Below are 17,001 nucleotides of genomic sequence, written 5' to 3' on the forward strand. Positions count from 1 at the left end.
AGGAATACAGCGGGTTTTTTGCATGGTTTTTCATATTCCTAGCATATTCATAAGACTGGTATTGCTCAATCATATGAAATTCTCAACTATATAATTTTTTAGTAACATCCATTATTTTCTGTGGGATCCCTGTAATCCTACCCTGAACAATTCAGAGCTGGAGCAGGGGTTGCTGCAGAAAGTAATTCAAACCAAGATGAGAGTGAAATACTTGTGGTCCCAGAGCCTTCTACCTCATGGCACTAGAGAATGAGAGAGGCTTGCTGAAACCACATTATTTATTATGAAGTAAGACCACTTCCATGGGCAGCAGGGATGGCAAAGGCAAAAGGCCTATCTAGGAACTCTTCCTGCCTAGATGATTCTTTGACATGTAATGAGGAAGCCATCTTTCTTTAGGGTGAAAACTAGCTGTAATCTAACAACTCCTTCTCTGTTTAATAAAATCCAGATATGAGATAAACCAGAATAAATAATGTTCTATTTTAAGGCATTTATTATAATGGTTGATTTCTAGGAACCACTGCTAGTGGGCTAGACAAGGCTGTAAAAGCACCATAGGTTAGATTGTACAATGTTCACCACAAGAGGTGGAGGTAAGAGCTATAAAAGTGGCTGTTATTTTCCATAAGCCCTGTAAAAAAAGCTGGATAAATTAAAAAAACTTTTAGCCTAAGATCAGGGTGGTCTTTGCCAGGAAGCATCTGGCCATATTTCAAATTGTAGGCTTCAGACAGTCTAAGTTTGCCTAACCTTAGAGATCTTTCTTCTAAGTCCTGAGAACAGATCTCGTGGGGGCTGTCATAGTCAAGCATAGCCTTAGAGTCTTTTGGTTCTCACAAGTCCTATGTCTTTGCCAGTGTGTATTCAAACATGATTTAGTTTTTGTTTCTGTCCCTGTTTCTTATATTGGGACCCAAAGATTGGGATGTATGGCTGATCTTAGATCAACTGGAGTTTAAATCAATTCAGTATGACAAATGTTCAAGGTTAAAGGCCATCCTGCAACATATAAATTTCGAGTTCTTATTTCTAATAGACTGGAACTCCTCTCTTTCATAAGATTTCACCATTTTACTTGGTCTATGCCAAAAGGAAAAGAAAGGATATTTCCAGAAGATAATATTAGATTATCAAGAGGCTATGGTTAGGTTGTATTATCTATTCCTCAGAAGATGTCATACTGTTTAATTCCTGATACATAGATATAACAACACTGTTCCCCAGGAAATACATATAAAGAAATACACATTTTCCCTATATTTTGCTGAACAAATCCAAAGGAGCAATATTTTCCCCAATAAAAATACACATAATAAATACACATATCCCCCCTATCTGCTAAATAAATCCAAAGTGGTAGAATCTGGATTACTGCTTCAGCTAATGAGGTGATATATTGATTGATGACATTCAGGGAGGGGGTGTATATATTCTGCAGCTGCTGGTTGGGGTCAAAGGCTGAGAATAGTCCCTGAACTTGGGCACACTTGAAAAGACAATTCTAATTGAGAGTGGCAGTTTACAGTGACAAGAGTTTGAAAGGATGCAGGGGAGAGATTTTGTGAGAGTTGGGTGGTATTCAAGGTGTTCTGAGCTGTAGGAGTAAAGGGGTTTAATAGGGAAAGCAACATATCTGAGATAAGTTAGAAAGAGAGACAATAGAAAATGTTTTGCTGAGAGTAAGGCAGAGGATAGGAATGTGGAAGCGCTATGTACAATACAGACAGACAAACTTTTTAAAAAAGTGGCTACTTCATATACACACATGTACACACAGATATAAATTATCAGTAAATATGTTACAACTATAAAACTTGACCTATTTAGGGTGGTAAATGGAAATGGGTCAAAGATTTTTATAAATATAAAGGCAGAAAATAAGGTATTGAGGAAATTTTAAGGCAGCTATTATAATGGTTGATTTCTAGGAATCACTGCTAGTGAGGCTAAACAAGGCTGTAAAAGCATCATACGTTAGATTGTACATACACTATTCTCAACCCAATTGTCTTTTTCATTTCATGTGTTAAGTATATAACAAAAACTTTTTTGTAGTTTGCTTAGCAATCTTGTAATGAGCACTGTGATAAGAGTTAATAGTCTGAGGCATAAATTCAGCACATTCAGTTCTTGTTCCATGGATTTCAGTGAACAAAAATATTAGAACGTTTTTTCAAACATTAAATTTAAAATAGATTGCTAAAACATTCTTATAATAAGCACTGTAATGAGAGTTTAGAGTAATGAGCACTGTAATGAGAGTCTAGGACATCTAAGTTCTTTCCCAATAGATATAATAAACAAAAACATTAAAACATTATAGGAGACATACTTAGTTTGAGAATAAGTTGCCAAAACATTCTTTTTTTTTTTTTTTTGGTTTTTCGGGCCACACCCGTTTGATGCTCAGGGGTTACTCCTGGCTGAGCGCTCGGAAATTGTCCCTGGCTTGGGGGAACCATATGGGACACCGGGGGATCAAACCGCGGTCCTTCCTTGGCTAGCGCTTGCAAGGCAGACACCTTACCTCTAGCGCCACCTCGCCGGCCCCTCCAAAACATTCTTATAATGTACAATGTAATGAGAGTCCATAGCAGCCAAGTTCCTTCTCCATAGATTTCCGTGGACAAAATATTAAAACATTATTGAAGATGTGCTTTAAAATGCAATTAGCTGATACCCTGCTTTAACTTAGGTGATGGTATCTGTTGCTCTTGATCCCACTAACATATAAAAGAGGGTATAATCTTCCTAAGATTTCACAGAAAGGGATTATTTTAAACATTGTGATCATTGAATTTAAATCAGCATTTTCTTGCTGCATTTTTAAAATAGGCATTTTAGTGGCCTCCCTCCAGCCTACCACAGGAATTCAAAACAGAAATATGTTATATTTCTTCCAGTTGTTCTTTGAATCAATGACATACTGTGACAAGTCAAGATTTACTAAGGGGAAAGTCTACATACGTTTGTAATTTTTGCTTCAGCCTACCCTTGTAGGAAAATTGTTTTAGATGTATTAAAATCACAGGTGGTAAGTCCAAATTTCTATATTTTTAAAGAACCCCACTGTGTTCTGCAGTGACTGCAATAAAACCTGAAGATATCTGTCAGATTTTCTTGTTTGAAAAATAACCTGAGGCAACCCCATAATATACATGTAATTTTGGCAGAGATAGATGGCAGAGATAGATGCATAAAATCTCAAATGTCTGAGACCTTTTTTGACAGTTGAGGCACTGCACTGTGGATTTGAAGAAACTCTGTTGGAGTAGCTGCTGGTTTCCTATTTTCTTCCTCTTGATTAGCCTGTGTTAGATCTGGAGATCTAGCAGGAATCTGCGGCTTTGTTTCATCATTTGTAAAAAATACTGCTTCTGACGAGGCATAATGAGAACCAGAAATTTCTTGGAGGGGCTGCTATCTGTGGAAATATAAGCAAATCATTTTCTTTTAATAAAGAGGTTACCCACTACCAATTCTTCATCAAATTTTATTATAATAGGTGAGTTAATTTTTTTTATCCTGTACATCTCAAAAGTGTTGCCCTGCAGCATTGTGTGGCTCTACTTTGGGTAGTGAAAATAGACTTAAGAATAAGAATTCAAGCAGTGGCATACTTCTTTCTGTTTTAATAATTGAATTTGAGGTTTCTGTGAGTATGTTCAACAGCATTGTCCCTGAGAATTGTCCCAGTGATATGTTTGATTTGCCATTCTTTACAGAATGATTGAAAGTTTTACGAGTATAGGTTGGACATTATCAGTTTTGATGGTATGGGGAATGGTATGACAGAAAAACATTGTAGTATAAAGTAACAAAAAGTTTCAGTTCCTTCAGAAGTCAGAGATAGCTCATATAAAATGAGAATAAGTGTTAACTACTACATGAAGATAGGGTTTGTGTGGGAAAAGTTTAACATCCATAACATTCATGTGCTATACTTTACTTGTCTGCAGGCCTCAGGGTTCTATCTGGCTACATATGAAGTACAGTATAAAAGAGCATAGATCTGGCATGCCTGAATGATCTGTTTGGCTTGCCTCCATAGAATGCGATAATGCACGTGAAGACGTGAAGGCAGAGGATATTTGTGGGTAGGACTTGATGCACTTCCACAGGTGTTAAAAACAGGTGCCACCAGGTATTCAGCATTTCATTTTCTCAAGTCCTTGGCCTAGGGAGGCCAGAATGAGATTGAAAATAAGTAATAAAATTAGGCTCAGAGTGCTTTTGCAAAAGGACTTTTGATTGCTGGAGCAAATCCTGAGAAACAGTATGGTCCTTTAAGGAAGCAGTTACAATTCCAGGGAAAAGACCAAGCATGTATGTTACTATGTTACATATCCTGACAAATGAAAAAGTAAGTAAATCAATGTAGCAAGTTCCAAATGTTGATAAAACTTGTAATTTGTAAATACTGTTGTGGTCAGTGAGGGGTCAGTGATACCACATTTCCATGAAAAAGTGCCGTCTGTGTAATATACTGAAACATTAGGAATAGGAGAAGAGCAGATAATAGAACTTACAAAAGAAATTACAAAGGTCCTTCTAAAATCCCATGTCCTTTCCATCCAAGTAATGGAAGGAAATTTATCTTGAGAAATCAGCTAAAGCTCTTAGAAGAGTCTCTCTGAGGGACAGTATAGATTAAATTTCATTTTTTAGTAAAATGCGAAACAATAACACAGGGTCATAACACAGTAATGCATGTGTCTCCAGTCTCTCCTTAATTATCAGAGCTGCTATTAACTCCAGATATGGCACAAGGGTGAGAGGCTGACTGTGTAAATAGAGACATTTTAATGGCTATATAATTGGGTGATAGCTGAAATTGGTGATTAGGTCATAGCAAAAAGCAGTAACCATACATTTTTCTCCAGGGATGAACCTGGAAAGATAAAACTTTTGGAGCTAGTCTACAAAACTTTCCAATTCTTTTTGAGTACCAGGTATTAACTGCCTTGAACTATCCATGTCAGAATCCCCTTTAAGGTTGAGAAATAGTTTGCTGAGCTCAGATCTGGAAATTTCAAGGGAGGGGGAAATGCAATTAATGTCTCCCAGCACTTTTTGAAAATCATTAAGAGTTCTATGATCTCTAGCATATAGAGATTTTTCTATGACCACCATGAAGTGTATTCCAAAACATTACCCACTTTTTCATATCTGGCCTATGGCAAGCATGTTATCACACGTTTATATAACTTCTGATGCTCCCAGTCATTAGAATATGCAAGCAAACTACCATCCATATAGTGAATAATATAAGCATAGGAAAACCTTGCAGGGCTTAAAATCAGATCAACAAAATATTGACACATGGTCGGTGAATTTGTTATTCGCTGAGGTGAAACATGCCATTAAAACTGTAAGGGTGATTAGGAATGGAGAATGAAAAAAATTTATAGTCATCTGTATGTATGTATATGTCTTAAAAAGTCTTTTTAAGTTATTACAATCAAAGGCCAGTCTTTAGGAAAAGCCACAATGGCAGGGAGGTCAGTTTATAAGGCACCCATAGGAATTATAGTATAATTAAAATACCTTAGGTCAATAAACGATTACCATTTGACTGACTTGTGTTGTATAACAAAAATAGGAAAATTCCATTCTGTAAATGATATTTCAATATGTCCCAGCTTAAGCTGCTCCTCTACCAAATCTACCAGAGCTTTTACTTTTACGTTTTTAAGGGACCGCTGAGAGATCCACACAAGATTTTAAGATTTGCACTAAATACTGAGGAGTGGTGAGAACTGAACTGCAAAGGCCCCAATTAAAAAGGCATAGCTTATGAATTAGGGGTCAGAAATGAAGCTAGAGAGGAATATTGTACTGAATGTGCCACTGTTCTTGTAGATCTCGACTGCCTAGATTCAGGGGCAGCTGAGCTACATATGATTGGAAGGTGGCCACATGTCCTTCCGGACCAATGCTTTCAGCTATCTAGAATTTTGTTTGACAGAGGAGGAGGGCAATGAACTTACTCCTTGAAATCAATATGGTATTTCTTCCATGTCTCTATTACAGGGCCAGAATTACAAAGAAATTATATAAACGTTGGTACCTGTGTCAAACATACCTTTAAACTTCTTCCCATGAATCTTAAGAATTATAAGGGGGAAATCTACCTTTATAATATTAGAGGTAAAGGCCACCAGAGGATCAGTAGAGGCTGTTATGAGGTTTGTGCTACTGAAGCCTCCAAGCCTAGAGTGAACAGAGTGGTCAGGCATTACATGAGGGAGTAACAGAAGTTGGGCAATGCAATCTCCTCAAAATTCTAAATGGTTGGCACAGAAAAGACAATTATTTCTCCAACATGATCACAATCTATTATTCTTGCATGAACAGTGTTTCCTTTAATAGACTTATTCTTCCCAGGAACAGGCTTACAGTGCCTGGCAGAATTGGTCTTCTTATGCCAGACTTTAATTTTTAGGGGCACTGGGCAAATGTTATGTTTACTGTCTCAGGGCAGGGATATTAAAGACACAACTTTCTGAAACAGCAGGTTGTAGGGAATCTATTAACCAAAGCTCTGTAAGCCTGAGCTGGGGAGGTGGGGATAGATAAGAATGTCCCCTGATTTTGGGGGACCTAGGGGTGGTTTCAGACCCAGTTTTCCATGACACGATGTTTGGTCATATTCTTGATATGGCAGGTCCAGGAGTAATTGTACAGTTTTGATAAAAATGACCTATAAATTAAAATGACCTATAAAATAATTTAGTAAATATAGCATGTACATTATTGAGCAAGTGATACATGTGAATGTACCAGAGTATCATTAAGTCGCCTAGCATGTATGTTACCACTTCGTTAAAAGACATGGTAAAGACATGCTAAAAGGTGTAGTACCTTTGTTCAAAAAAACAAGACAGTAACAGAACCTTAATCAACTAGAGGATTCTGGCCTTAACCCACAAGAGGGTCATAGCCTTAATCCACCATATCATATCACTGTTGTTGAGGTCTTTCTTCTCAGGTCCTTGTTCGCTGTGCCAGATGTGTGGCTCCAATTGCTGTAATCCAACCTGAGAGAGAATGAGTCTGGGGTAGGGTTTATTGCAGGAAATAATCCAAATCAAGCTGAGGATGAAACACATGTGGTCCAGATGCCTTTAATGTCATGCCATGAGAGAGTGAAAAAAGCCAGCCCAAACCACCATACATATTTGGAAATAAGACCACCCCTTGGGCAGGGGTAGTGAAGGCAACGGGCATTTCTTGAAACTCTTCTTGTTTAGGTGAATTTTTGACATGTGAAGAAGCTATCTTTGTTAAGGGTGAAAAATGATTATAATGAAAACAGTTTTCCAGAAAGGCTGGACATGTATACATTCCCACTAGCAGTGAACGAGAGTCCATTTCTACTTGCACCTGTGCCAGCACTTGTTGTTCTTGTACTTTTTTATGTGTGCCAGACTTTGCAGTTTGAAAGATAGCACAATGTTTTTTGATTTGCATCTTCCTGTGGAATAATGATGTGCAGAATTTTTCATGTGCCTTTGGCCAACTGTATTGCTTATTTGATGAGATGTCATGTTTATTTCTTCTCTCCATTTATTTGGATGTGATTAGATGTATATTTCTTGCTATGACCTATTAGTGCTTTGTATAACTTGTATAACTTAACCCTTGGATAATAATCTTTTATCAGATGTATACTGGGTGAGTAGTTTCTCCCATTATGAGCATAGTCTTTATACCTTACTCTCCATATCCTTTGAGGTGCAGATGCCTCTTTGTTTTATGTAGTCCCATTTGTTTAATATAGCTTCTAATTTCTTGGTTATTGGCTTTTTACTCTTTAATAAGTCTTTAGTTTCATTGCCATAGATTTTTCTGCCTAGATTTTCATTTATGTATCTTAAATTTTTAATTCTGATACCAAGGTCTTCAATCCATTTTGGTTTGACTTTCATAAAAGGTGTTAAAGAGAGGTCTAAGTTTACTTTCCTACATGTAGTTGGCCTGTTTCCCACACAACAATTGTTGAAGAGATGTTCTTTGCTCTACTTCATACTTCATAATTCTTGCCCCTTTATCAAAGACTAATTTTTATATATACTTGAAATTTAGTCTTAATTCAAGTCTTAAATTCAAGTCTATTCCATTGATCTGTCTTAATTCCAATACCATGCTGTATTAAAGACTACTTCTTTACAGTACATTTTAAATATAAGAAATGTTATATCTCCCATTTTCTTTATCCAATGATTGTTATAAGTATTTATGGAGGTTTATTATTTCATATTAATTTTAAGAATGTTTGATCTATTTTTTAAAAAAATTTCATGGGAATTCTTATATGGATTGCATTAAATCCATACAGTAATTTCAGGTATATTGTCATTTTAATTAGTTTATTCCTCCCAATCCATGATCAGGGTATATGTTTTAATTTACTTGTGAATTTTATTTCTTGAAGTGTTGAATCAATTAATTAACGATGGAGCTGGATGGAAGTGGATGCCATTCCAGGCCACGTGGCTCTGCAACCCCCATTTAGCCGGCGGGTCCCAGGCCCAGGAAAGCGACGGGTATTGAACTCACTCACAGGCAGGCATTAGGAAGCATCAGCTTTTTCATGCCCTATTCACCACATGTGTGTGGCCTACTTATAACCTTTCAAGCACTAGTTATTTTTGGCCCTGCATCTTAACTCCTTTCAGCCATCTTCCTTTGACCTCCATCCTGGTTAGAGACCAAAAGAGGCAATGACCCAAAAGCCAGTTCGCCCAGCAGGGCAGACCCCGCTAATCCCCTCGCTTAAAGGTTTATCTACCTATTTCAAGACCCCTCCCAGGAATGGGCCGGGTTTTGCAAGTAAGGTGACATCTAATATCCGGTTCCCAAGACCCCTCCCAAAAACGGGTGGGTCTCAGGTAGCTACACCTAAATTCAGGGTAAAGTAACATTGAAGTAGTGTTTTGTACTTTTCTATGTATAGATCTTTCATCTCTTCAGTTACATTGACCTTGAGGTACTTGATTTTTTTGTGGATGAGATTGTTGTATTTAAAATATTTCTTCTCTTTCATTACTCTTTATAGAAAAGCCATACATTTTAGAGCATTAAATTTGTAGGCTTCCACTGTATTTTCTAGTAGCTTTTTTGTAGGATCTTTAGGATTTTCTAAATATAGTATCATGCCATCTGCAAATGGTGAGAATTTGACTTCTTCTCATGTTCTGAGTATACTTTTCTTGTCTAATTGCATTGGCAAGTAGTTCCAGCACTACATTGAATTAGAAATGTGGAGGGGGTCAATCTTGTCTTCTGTCATATCTTTGAGAAAAGATATTTAGTTGTTCACCATTGAGTATAATGCTTGCTATGGACCTGAGTTAAAGGACTTCGACTATATTTAGGAAAGTTCCTTCAATTTTTTTATCTTGATTAGATGCTGAACATTGTTAAATGCATTCTCTGCATCATTTGTTATGATTACATGATTTTTATATCTTTCTTCATATTTTGTATTATATTGATTGAATTGTATATCTTAACACCATCCTATGTGGTTATGGTGTATAACCTTCTTGTGGTTATATTATATATATTATGGCATATATTATGGCAGTATTATGATGAGATCTTTATGTCATTTATGTTTATCAAGGATATTGGCCTGTAATTTTCTTTTTGGTGGTATCTTTGTTTATGGTATCAGAATGTTGTTAATTTATAGAAAATGCTTGGGAGCATTTGTTTCTTTAATTTCTTGGAAGATCTTAAAAAATATTGGTAGTACATACTCTTTAAAAATTTGAAAGAAATCATTAGTTAAACCTTCTGGGCTTAGGGCCTATTGTGGTGGAGAAAGCCTTTTATTTATCATTTCAATGTCCTTGCTAGTGATAGAGGTGTTCAGGTGTTGCATATCATCTTGGTTCAACTGTGGAAGTTTTAGGAGCCCAAGAATCAATCCATTTTATTCATTACTTGTTTTGTGATATATTTTCAATTAATCTCTGATTACTCTTCCAATTTCTTTTTTTCCTATACAAGCCATTTAATTGAAATTTCAACTAAATGTAAGATAAAGTCAGTGTTATGTGCTGCAGTCATGATAGAAAAATAGAACCAGTGAAAATCTTTGTACAAGTGTAATGGTGCTCAAAAGAGAAATGTATCATTTTACAATGCTTCACACGGAAGAATTCAAGTTTGGTGGTACCTAAATAAAAACACTATATATTTCTTTATAAATCACTATTTAGAATTGAAGCATAAACAAGTTTTATAAAGTACTGATTATGCAGGTTGTAGAAAAACACTTGCATAGGACATGAAATCAGGTAAGAAAAATTTCTGAGCCTTTAGCATTGAAGGCACTTGACTTAATATACCAGTAACAGCACAACCACAAGAAATGTAGTGTGGGAACTCATCGCCTCCCAGGAGAACAGAGGCAGCACTGAAACAGCAAGTGGAATTTAGAAATCTTGAACCTTTCTGTAGAGATATTCACTGTTGCATTTCTGATACAATTATTAATATCTATTTCTTTGTGAGTCTTGCTAATGTTTATCAATCTCGATTTTATTTTTTTAGTCAAAGAACACATCTTGCTTTATTGATCTTTTGATGTTTTTTGGAGTGTGTGTGTGTGTTCCCTGTGTAAAGAATTTTGGCTCCCTCCTGTTGCCATGCAGGATTGACTCTGGCTAGAAAGTTTTTTTTCTTAGAACAAGTTTAATATAGAAAATAGGCTGAAAGGAGGCCAGGGTCCTTAAAGCACTATGAATACAAAGATTGTAGTTGGTTTACAGTCATAAAAAGAACACACCCCTTCACCAGTGCAGCATTCCCATCACCTATGTCCCCATCTCCTTCCTCCCCCTGCCTGTATTTGAGACAGGCATTCTACTTCTCTCAATCATTGACATTGTCATAGTTGTCAGTGTAGTTTTTTCTCTAACTGCATTCACCACTATTTGTGATTTTAGCGCTGGTCTGTCTGATTTTCATCACTGTGACTATAATGTGCCGTGGGGAGCTTTCATTTGGATATTTCTGGCTGGTACTCTTCAAACATCTCTAATTGTGTATGCAAGCTTTCCTTAGCTCTGGGGGTTTCTCAGCAATGGCTTTTTTGACTTTTGCTTCTTCAAAATATTTTCTTTATTGGCCTCTTGGATCACAATTATTCTTACAGAGTTCCTACTATATTTACTCCAGTTGTCTATTGTCTGCTCACTTAATTTTTAGGATATTTTCCATCTTTTTTTGTTTGTTTTCAGACTCTTTTTCAATATCTTCTTTTTCATGAGGGTGTTTTGGAATTTATCTTCCAGCTCACTGAATCTATCTTCAGCAGATGTTACTCTGCTGCTGTAAGTTACTCTGCTAGTAAGTTTTTTTTTTATTTAACTTACCAAATTTTTTTTAGTCCTGATAGTTTTGTATGGTGTTTTCTCGTTTCTATTCTTACATCATCTTGAGTTTTATGGGATGTCTTTCCATGGTTTCTTTGAGTTCTTTGATAAGCCTTAATATTTTTTCTCTTAAGGCCTGATCAAAGAGCTTCTATTGGTGGCCATTGTTAGTTGAGTCTTTAGAACTACCATTATCTCTCACTTGGTGTGGTGGAATCCTGCATTTTTGTTTCATTGTGACTTTTGTAGTGTCATGGCATTTTTATGTGTTGTGGTGGGAGTCATTGACTAGAAAAAATGCATGGTTTCAGAGTATAGCAAACTGGCTGCACTCTTGTTTATGCTCATTCACCTCAATTCATTCCAGAAGGGCACTTTTTAACCCTAATGCCTCCCACAGCAGGTATCAGCTTAGCTACTTCATGATAACATTATTTATTTTTCTCCCAGTGACACTGTTGTCTGGTATCACTTATTGCATACATCATTTTGAATGATTAATTTTTAGCTTGAAATATTCCTATTTATTTCAGATTTGATTCCATACCCCTTGACTTTGGAGTTTCTTTGGGGTTTTTTTCTTTGAAGTTTTCATTGAGGTCTAGGTCTTGGAGTGTCCTGCTAAAGTTTTCCTCAGTGGATTCAAATTTTATTTCAAGGTTTTTGATTAATTTTGAATGGACACTTTTTGTAAGATGTGAGATATGTGTCCAGCTTTAATTTCTTACATGGGGGTTTTCCAATTGTCCCAACACCTTTTAAGTTTGAGGATATAGTTTCACATCTCTTCAATATATGTTATATATTCCTCTACCATTGCCCATGAGATCTATTCCTTCCCCTTTTGCATCCCAACCCCATGAGATTTTTAGATTATATTTTATTTGACCAAAATGCAAATAAATATTTTAATTTAAGAAGGTTATTTTCTCACTTTCCTATTTTCATTTTTTTGCTTTATCATTAATAGCTTGGGATGACTGAGAACATTTGCTCCAGAATCAAAGAGGTAGAGAGTGTGGAGTAAAAAGAATGAAATAAAAAATAATCACATTTCTCTTGGTTTCTCTTATCACATTTCAATTTTCTTAGGCTTTGCTATTTGCATATCTGATTTATGTAAGTTTCTGTGAATAAAGCAGGTAATTTTCTTATGGCTATACACTCTTTGATGTAGATTGCTCATAGGCCTCTAAGTAGTTTATGGATATCTATTAGTGACTAAATTAAGTGCCTTGATTTTTCTGAATGTGAAACAATGAAATGGATTATGCATGATATTATATAACTTTCCACTTAGCTTCCTTTATAAACAATATAAATTACCTTCACTCTAATGATAACTTTGTAATATATGGTAATATTAATATGACTTAAATTACTGGTTTTTTGTATTATTCATTGTCTGCATAAAGATATATCCATCACTATATATATATATATATATATAGTGAGTTCTAGGATAATTAAAATCAATATTACAGTACAATGGGTAAGGAGTTCAGAACCATTTAAGGCTTTGAAGCTTCCTAAGAGTCCTTACTCATCTTTTGTTCTATGTAATAGCCGGATCCCATCACAAGTGTGTAGCATTTGAAATCATATATCAACTGGTTCCAAGTATTTGGAGATAGGGAGAGAAAGTGTGTAGGAATAGATCAAGGCAGTATATGAATAATTATTAGCCCCAAATATAGCTTTTTGTCCCACTGTTATAATAAGTTTACATGAATCACCACCTATATGCTGTCTTGTTGATAACAGACACTATTTTTCTGCATCAGAGCTTATATTCTGTGAAAATATGGATTTGTTAATCTTATCAGATATTAAGGTGCATATCTTTGTTTCATCCTTAAAAATACTCCTTTCCTTCAAAGAATGAATTTCTAAAGTTCACAATCCAAATAACTAATTTTTAAAGATAGCTTTTTTAGGAGTGAACAAATGTATGTTTAAAGGAAAACAAAACTCTTCTGATTGCCCCTCAAATCTTGCTTCTTCTACCTTGATATAAAATTTTTATTTTCCATATATCTTACTTTTTCCACCCTAAAAACACTTGCTCTGTGCCCAATCCACACATAACTCTTTATAGTTTTCTGTGGGTGATTTTGCATGTTCTGTTCCTTCTGTCTAGAAAGTTCTTGTTTATTTGTTTTTTGGGATGGATATATATTGTGCTCTGGTATATTGATTGTGGGGCTATATAGTGCTGGAGAATTTACCCTTGCCTCCTGCATGCAAACTGCTCTTTTTTTAACCTTTTGAACTTCTCCCTTGATGTTATTTAACTTTTTTTAACCTGGAAAAATGCTACTTCAGTATCCATTTTACTTGTGTATACAACTATTTTATAACAATTTTTATAACTTCCTATAATACACCATCTCTCATAATAAGTCAATTTACTGATCTTTTACACACTAAGATAAAATAAATATTTTGAATAATTGTTTCTCCACCTATTGGTTGCAACCTTCTTATAGCAGACACTCAGAACATTTCTTGTTTTTTTTTTGGGTCACACCCAGCAGCGCTCAGGGGTTATTCCTGGCTCTATGCTCAGAAATTGCTCCTGGCAGGCTCGGGGGACCATATGGGATGTTGGGATTCGATTCGAACCACTGTTCTTCTGCATGCAAGGCAAACGCCTTACCTCCCTGATCTCTCTCTGGCCCGACACAGAAAATTTATAAAAATTCAGTGAATTAATATCCCTTAATCATCCAAGGTCTTAGTTTTCTTTCATAAAAAGAGAGGCGATTAAAATGAAAATGCAAACTCATAACATCAGAAGATATAATTAGATGGCTAATAGGTACATGCAGGGACCATCTCTCTTTACTATTTTTTTTTTTTTTGGTTTTTGGGCAACACCCGGCGGTACTCAGGGGTTACTCCTGGCTGTCTGCTCAGAAATAGCTCCTGGCAGGCACGGGGGACCATATGGGACACCGGGATTCGAACCAACCACCTGAGGTCCTGGATCAGCTGCTTGCAAGGCAAACGCCGCTGTGCTATCTCTCCGGGCCCTCTCTTTACTATTTTTAAGACAATTTACTATACACATTTTGTACACTTTTTTGATAATAAAGCTTTTATACTTAGTCATTTCTTAACTAAAACAAAATAACCTAAGTAAATACACAGTGTTAAAATACAGCAAAAAGATACAAAAACATACATACTATTTCTAATTAGGAATGTAATTATGATGTTACACATTTTATACTTCATAATTATGTTTAAGAAATCACATGAAAACCTGGGCCAGAAAGATAGCATGGATTTCTGAGTGTAGAGCCAGGAGTAACCTCTGAGCACTGCCAGGTGTGACCCAAAAACAAAAACAAAAACCAAAAACAAACAAACAAACAAAAAGAAATCACATGAAACCCAACTACAAACATGTATGTAATCATAGTGGGCTCAAATAAAGTTATTATAAAAAATTAAAAAAAGAAAACACACGACATAGATCACTGATTTAAATAAAATCCACAAATTTGTAGCAAATCCCAAAAATATTACCAAAGCTTGTACAAAATTGATGTTTATTTCACTTTTGCATCATATTCCAGGATCTTCACCAGTGTTACATGATGAAAATAAAAACAAGAGACAAACAAATGAATAACTGAAATCAGAATCACTAATGTTATCAAGTAGTGAAACAAAATAAAATTTAGCAGCCATCAGTAACAGCACACCAGACACAAATCTGTAAAAAAAAAAGCAATTGCTAGAAAATTGGATGCATCATATTCTTCTTAAACTAGCCAATACATTCCCACATGCAATGGAACATAAAAATATTTTCCTGTATTAAAAGGAAATGGAAGTTGTAAGATTATTGTCATTAATATTATAGATGGTTAAAATTTATTTGTAATATTAATTCTACTAATCTATTACAGAGTGGGCAGGGATATGTTTATGGATTCTAGGGATGGTGTCTACCATAACACTTTGGGATAGTGAATACTCTAGCAAAACAACAACACACAAAACAGAAAAACACTCAAAAATACAATACCCAGGTGAATGACTTGCTTATATCTCAGCAACGTTTAGATAGAAATCAAATTTCCGGGGACGGAGCGGTGGTAGGCGTTTGCCTTGCACCTGCTAATCCAGGACAGACCGCAGTTCGATTCCCCAGGCGTCCCATATGGTCCACCAAGCCAGGAGCGATTTCTGAGCGCATGTCCAGGAGTTACCCCTGAGCGTCATTGGGTGTGGTCCAAAAGCAATCAATCAAAGAAACAAACAAAAAGAAAGAGATCAAATTTCCATGCAGTCCACTCTGCTTTTGAAGAGGCTTTGGTTCAGCTCTCAAGTCTTTTTTGTTTGTTTTTGTTTTTATTTTTGGGCCACACTTGTGATGCTCAGGGGTTACTACTGGCTATGCACTCAGAAATTGCTCCTGGTTTAGGGGACCATATGAGACGCCAGGAATCGAACCAAGGTCCATCCTGTGTCAGTCACATGCAAGTCAAACGCTCTACTGCTGCGCTATAGCTCCAGCCCCATGCTCCCAAATCTTGAGTGCTTGACGCACAAAATTATTTTTAGTGGTAGAACGATTCTTAGTAGCTGTGTCAGCAATGGACTGATAACCAATAGGTATCTTTGAAGTAAGTCCTAACCTTCCCTTTTAAACCCTCCCTGTATGTGTGACCGCCTCTCTGTTTTCACATTCAGTCGTTCATATTGCTATCTTATTACCTTTAACTCTAATATTAACAACTGCTCCACACACATCATCACTATAGTCATCGAAAGATTCCCCAATAAAGCACAGCAGTGTTTCTAGCTGGAAGAGATCAAGATTGCGTTATATCTGCTGTTTGTTTGTTCAAATTAATTAACTATAGTTCTCTATGTTTTTTTTTCCTCATCTTCCCACATAGACTCAATATCATCCTAAAAATGTGAGTAGTCACAGCAAACTATTAAGTTACTAGATAAATGGATATGGTTTTATTAAAGCCCAAAAATCTTCAACAGTGTCCAAACTTAGAGATCACCCATAGGTGTGCTTGCCAAATTTTGCTTTTATCATTAAAAAAACGCAACAGTGCCCATCTGTTCTGTAAAGGTTGTTTAATATAATTTTCAGGATTATCAACCTCCTGAATAGATTATGTTTTCTCTCTTCTGTAGGTGGGGTGTGCAGTTAGGGGTAGAGATGATTTCTGGTTCCACGGTTGCCCTCTTAGATTGATGTCTCTTTTTTCTTTTTTCTTTTTTTTTTGGTTTTTGGGTCACACCTGGCAGTACCTCCGGGTTACTCCTGGCTCTATGCTCAGAAATAGCCCCTGGCAGGCACAGGGGACCATATGGGATGGTGGGATTCGAACCACCGTCCTTCTGCATGAAAGGCAAATGCTTTATCTCCATGCTATCTCTCCAGCTCCAATGTCTCTTTTATCTTAGTGGTTTTAGTGTTATTTATTTTTCAAACTTATTTTATTTAAGATAAAGAAAATAAGTTTATTTTATTTATAGCTGGAGTGATAGCTTAGAGGAATTGGCCCTTTACCTTTTATGCAGATCCTATCCCCTACATCCCATATAGGTCCTGAGCCTCAGCATTTGCTGA

At 36.1% G+C, this 17,001-nt stretch overlaps 1 protein-coding gene and 1 pseudogene across 1 annotated transcript in view; one reads left to right on the forward strand and one right to left on the reverse strand.

Moving 5' to 3' along the window:
• Window positions 1-17,001, forward strand: part of AR (androgen receptor) — a 249,229-nt gene that overhangs the window by 53,784 nt on the left and 178,444 nt on the right. The gene's annotated exons all lie outside the window — the stretch shown is intronic.
• The window catches only part of LOC125999368 (eukaryotic translation initiation factor 4E-like), a 67,934-nt pseudogene that overhangs the window by 50,780 nt on the left and 153 nt on the right, over window positions 1-17,001 (reverse strand).

This window comes from Suncus etruscus, chromosome X (assembly GCF_024139225.1).
Source record: "Suncus etruscus isolate mSunEtr1 chromosome X, mSunEtr1.pri.cur, whole genome shotgun sequence".
In the NCBI taxonomy this organism is placed as follows: Eukaryota; Metazoa; Chordata; class Mammalia; order Eulipotyphla; family Soricidae; genus Suncus; species Suncus etruscus.